Raw genomic sequence first — 6541 nt, forward strand, 5'->3', positions numbered from 1 at the left:
TGTAGGGTGCAGGTTTAATAATAGCTGGCTGCTGGCACTGTGACGAATACACTGCAAGAAGTTTCACGCCTTAAATAGTCAGTCAGGATGAAGTTTATAAGGCTGTTTTTCTTATAATGAAGGGAACTTAAAAATGAAGAGACTACATGTTATTTTTAACCCTCTGAACACCCGAAATGTATGTTTCTTTGCAAAAAAATATGCAGTTTATTGTAGAAAGAAACTGTAAAAACAGGCTTTATTGTTGAAGTTTGAACTTTTCTAACAGTCCTTGAACGGATCATCGGTTACGTATGTTTCCGTTAGAAAAAGTAACCAAAATGAAGTTTAAAATTGTGATATTTCTGTCAAAAATCACTTTATTCTACATGTGTCATATAAAACGTATAGATGATTTTTATGCATTTAAAGTCATTGTCATACAAAGTCAAGCATTCTTTTCTTTTTTTTTTAGGATAAAAAATATCACATAAAATACATAAACAAGTGCAATTTTTTTCAATGTTTCTGGACCAACAATGCATTCATTAGAAAAACAAGCAAACACCGGTATGCTGCTTAAGCACAGCAGTGCTTTGAGCTGAATGTTCACCATCTGATTTAAACTTTTTATTTAATTGTTAGAGCATCGCTTAACCCTCTGAACCCCACCAGAAGGCCGAAGTCTCCGACAGTCCTTGAACTGATCATAGGTTACCTTCTTAACCCCTGAAACGTACATTTTCTTTGCAAAAAATATGCAGTTTATCGTAGAAAGAAACTGTAAAAAAAGTTTGAAGAGCAGTTCTTGAATGGATCATAAGTTACACAATTTTCGGTTAGAAAAAGTAACCAAAACAAACCTTAAAATTTGTGATATTTCTCTCAAAATCTCTTTATTCTACATGTCTCATTTAAAATGTGACAAATATTCACCAAAAAAAAAAAAAATCTTTTTACACAGAGCTGAGAGGAGAGGACAGGAGAGGCTGGAAACATGTAAATGTCCTCCCATCTACAACGCTGCCTCAGGAGGCACATTATTAAGACTTTAGACTCTTGGCTGCGCTGCCCCCTGGTCGATACATTACTTTACATCCAGCCAACATGAAGTATGTGAACAGTGACGGTTACATCTCTGACAATGCACAGATCTATTTTCTTACGCAAAAGGAGCATAGATGAGGCTTTACTTACACCACACTACACTTATCGATGCAAAATCAAGATCAAATCTCTATCAAAACAGACCAAAAGAAAGTGTCATTTTTGTCATGCATCAGGTGTGTTCTTGCTTGGTTGAATTGAAAACCTGCAGCCACACATCACACACTGGAGCCCCTCATTGTTACTATCGACATCAAGCAATCCAGTATACTATATAATTTTTGGTAACGCTTTATAATAAGGTCCTTAATAACCATTAATTAACAAGAAATAAGGCATTGTTCTCGCTTTAGATCCGGTAGTTGCAAAAAGCATAGTTAACTTATAGTTAACTTATAATAGATGAGCAATAAAGTATATTTTAATATCAATAAGCAAACAAAACAAGATTAATAAAGGCATGGCAAAGACATAATGGGTGGGTCATGGGTGTTTGTAATGCCATTATTAACACTTATATAAGCTTATAAACACACAATAATGTTAATAAGCATCAAGGGCCTTATTACTTGTTGATTAATGGTAATTACAAGGACCTTAATATAAAGCGTTACCCTGCTACCCTACTAGCTATAGAAGAGTAGCAGCTATCAGTTCACTGCTATCAATTCACCTGAGGAAAAGCTGCTCTTTTTTCTCTTACAAATTACATTCATGCAAGAGCATCACAGTACTCACACATGATGCAAAATCACTACAAAAAGATGCAAACAGCTAAAAAATTTATGCAAATTAGCACAAAAAGATGCAAAACATCAATAAGGTGCAAAGCAAGCACAAAAAGATGAAAAACGTATAAAAATGGATGTAAATGCATTCATGGGTTTAAGCTCAGGTGTCAGGAGGTTTATTATATTACATATTTTTTTCTGATACTCAGAACAACAGCAACAACAACAACAACAACAACAACAACAGAAGAATAGTCTTCATCTCTATGAAGACTAATGGGGATCCAAAGGATACAATAAACAAACAGAAGCTTTGTAGACCCCCATTTACCACCACTGTTATATAAGCAATACACTATTCTATTTGGATATAGTGTACTTTTTGCTGCATATTTTATAGCATGGATTCTCCTTGTGCCTCCCAAACTGTTGTGCTCACAATATGTTTAAAATGAGACATTTATTATCATCACATTTTTTAATAGGTATTGATTGACATTGTTTGGAAAAATGTGACTGAAAAAAAGTGACTGAAGTCTGTGATGAAGAGGTGGTGAAGGTAGGAAATCTACTAGAATCCTATTTTTAACCCCTCATACTATTTTTAGTGTGAATGTTGTGAAAGCAAAGGAGGACCTGGAATTTCCTCCTGCGTATTATTGACGTAATAAACGTTATCAGGTCATGTCAGTCAAAAAATATGTAAGTTGAGTCAGCAGACAAACTTTCAGCAGCTGTTGCCTCATCTTTGAAAATATGTACAGCACATTGTTCTATTTAAAAAAAAAGTGCTTTCACTGGAAATATGATTTAATCTGAGCAGTTATTCATAATGAATTTCATGTTTATTTATTTATTTTTATTTTTTTATTTTTTTATTTATTATGTATTTATCTTTCATTTAGGTATTTTATTATAATTTTGCTGTCTGTGAAGCACATTCTACTTCATTTACTAAGTTACTGTAAATAATTATTAATAATGATATCATATAAAAGATTATAATACAACTATATAATATAATAATAACAATACAATCAGGAATAACATTTTTAGAAGTTATGTTAAAGTCAAATTGAAAACATTTATTTTGTAAAAATAGGTATTTTAACTATTTTAAATGCATTTTTTTAATGCTAGAAAAAAATAACATTTACATATTTTGGACAAAAGTCCCAAGATAAATTAATAAATTCAACTAGGTGTTGATGAGTTAAACAGATAAATATATATTCTTACATTTATTTTTTTCATTTCTTTTCTTTTCTTTTAAATTAAGACATTTTTAATTACAGTACAGTGAAAATAATAATATATAATAATTTCTCTAGTTTCACACCAATTAATTAATTGGAAATTTTGATATAAATGGCACCAATCTGTGTAAAAGTGTTTTTTATGTAATAAATTGAGTCACTTGTTTTATTTCAATGAACAGAATTTCTGTCACAACTTAAAATGACATCAGAAAGAAATTATCTATGAAATGATGATACATTTCTTTTAGTGTGTACACGATGATAAGGTGTGTGTGTGTGTGTGTGTGTGTGTGTGTGTGTGTGTGTGTGTGGGGAGGCTGATGGGAGGGGATGTCCTCTGAACCTCATTGAAGGTATAAATTCAGAACATATTTCATCCACTGACAACATCTTATCCATCTGGAGTAGAGAGAAGCTGTGTGAGTACTTGAGACTTTTTTTCCTTTCTTTTACTAAATAATTTAATAATTAAATGTTTTCGTATGTCGGAATCATTATAAGCCTTAATGAAATTTAAAAACGTTATGATTGGATTCATTTTAAGGTTAATGCTGTGAGTTTTAATCACTTTACTTTTACAGTTTGACCTTTAAGTCTAAATAAAGTCTAATAAAAGTAAAGAAACTAGATATATAATTAATTTGTGAGAGGTTTTAACAGCACTATCACCGATATATGTCACATATATTTGCAACAATCCATAACAATAATGTATTTTGATTTTTTCAGGAAAGAAATGGTACATTTACAGGGAAATCTCATAAAATATAACCCAAATTATGATGTTTTGGTTGGATTATTAGAAGAATATTTCTTCTTCTTATTCAGGCGAATCATAGAAGAGCTCAGTGTCTCGTGGAGAAGAAGACTCCCACACACTGCTCTTACATTCAGGACTTGCATTGAATCAGTAATTAGTCAAACCAGTGTTCATTTTAGCAGAAATTAATCGTTCCCCAGCTACAGCAGATCTGCAGTGTTTTTTGTGAAAGGGGAACTCTTATTTCAATTTTTGCTACATTAACCCTCTTATTATGTTTGTTTCTCAGGAATAGAAATAGTGTGTTTAGAATGTTTAATTATCCAAAGGTGTCAGAAACTAAAAAATCCAAATAAACATTTTTATATTTCATTATAACTCCATTAGTAACCATTTCAATCAATATTTAGTGCCATGGTGTTCTTTACCTCTCACAGATCAGGGTTCAATGAGGATAATTCACTCGTTTTTCATGTACATTGGAAAGACCTACATATAAAATACAATAGTTTTATATGATGTTGATTTTTTTCTTTTATTGAGTGATGTTGATAAATTAACATGAGTCACCTCTCAGTATCTATGTAATATAAAAATGCAAATATGTGAAATTAACCGTTTTTTATTTTATTTGTTGATTACTCTTATTAAGACATGCAGAAGATGTTTCATTCCCAAAAAAATTATTTTAACAATTTTTATTTTTTATTTTTAGACTTTAAAATGGGTCAATTTGACCCGCAACATAACAGGAGGGTTAAAGTCAGTTAAAGTAAGAGCACTACAACATCTGTAAAGTCCCTAAAGTCTTGTTTGTCTCCAGAAGCCTGATAAATTGTCTACATTTAAGATGTAATGTTATTTGAGTGAGGCTCAGATGGGGCTGATGTGTGAAAAATGGAAAAAATCTGAGTTAATCAGACCTTCTGGAGTTCATTTATTAAAAAATACTTTTCATTCTGCCATACTGGATCAACATTTTGAACCATAAAATAGGATTTTGAGTAGAAAAAACTACTTATTATTCTTTAAAAACACAATCATGCTCTACGAAGAATTTTAAATGTTGTAAATATGAACACAGGTTGTAAATATAGCATATAAGAGGATCAAGTTCTATGTTTTTATACTAAATATATTTGATTAATATCTCCAGTTTTACTTGGCCGATCATCATCAAACAAAAACTGGAATGGAGTTTGAAGTCAGAACTTTAGAGGAAAGGTAACGGCAGGGAAACATGCTGCTTCATGTTTTCGTCGTGATATCATGAAGAAGTCAGGTGATATCATGACTCCAGAGGCTGCATTAGTCACTTCTAGCATACTACACCCTAACCTCTGACTGAGCAGTCAGCCGCCGAGCATTATGGGTAATGTAGGAAGAAGGAGTGGACAGTACACTGTAACAAATTGCTGTAAGAAAACAGCCAAATTGTGACAGTAACATACTGTTTTCCATTAAAAAGGTATTACACTGTAAAAAACAATGCATTCTGGGCAATATTTGTAGGTAGCTTGCCGTTTCCCATAAAATATAAGATATATATATATATACATGATATTTTCTAAGTCTCTTCTTGTACACATCTTTAAATGGCTGTATTTTACTTAACTAACTCATTCAGTATATGGTATATTAAAATTACTGAGGTTACAGTGAAGACAGCGCTTAATTCATAGTAATTGGCTTTCAGACAGTAATATTCTCTATTTACAAAAAAATGACTGCATTGTATACTGCAACAATATTGCAACTAGCTTCAGCACTATACTGTGTTTTAGTCTACTGTAAAAATCAATGAAATGCAGGATTTTACTGTTATTCGGTATGTGGTTTTATCACAGTACCATACTGTAAAGTAGATAACAATAAGTTAACTGTAAAAATTAATGGTAGATACTGGCAACCCTGCTGCCAGTATTTTACTGCTTCTGCTGCATCAGACTTGATCATTTTTTCAATTGTCTGGTGGTAAAGTATTGGTAGAGTATCTGTTAACCCTTTGATCAAATCACATGACTTCTATCATAAAAAATACAGATACTATAAATATGAGTATTAAAAAACCCATATGTATGAATAACTTTGTGATGGTAATTGACTTCTTTCCATTTTTTACAATTTCTTTTTACACATTTTTTTTACATTAAATTTAAAGTTTTACTGGAAAAAACAGTAAAATAATACAGTACATTTCTACGAAGGGGTATTAAGGCCACATTAAGAAAAAAATAATTAATTAGGAGATTAAAGTCGTAAATGTTTAATTAATTACGAGAATACACTCAAAAATATTGAATTAATTACAAGAATAAAATCATAAATATGATGCAATATGTAATTTCTTGCATATTCTTTTTAGGTCCTTATACTTATGATAATGTGATGCTGATGTGCCAAAAGATTCAGTCTCTGAATCTCCTTGTGTGTGAAACCTATCTTAAAGTACATTTCTACTAAATGCTCCATGGCCCTCATTTTAACAACTCTCCTCCTCTAACTTATTAAATATTTACTACTTTACTCTCACAATTAATTAAATATTTTCCAGTTTATTCTTGTAATTAACTCAATATTTAAATTTTTTTTCTCATAATTAATTAAATTTTTACGACTTTAATCTCGTAATTATTATTATTTTTTTGTAAATTTGGCCCTAATACTCCGTCGTATCATTTCTGTAAAATAACTTAAATTTATTC

The sequence above is a fragment of the Centropristis striata genome, chromosome 17, assembly GCF_030273125.1.
Source record: "Centropristis striata isolate RG_2023a ecotype Rhode Island chromosome 17, C.striata_1.0, whole genome shotgun sequence".
In the NCBI taxonomy this organism is placed as follows: Eukaryota; Metazoa; Chordata; class Actinopteri; order Perciformes; family Serranidae; genus Centropristis; species Centropristis striata.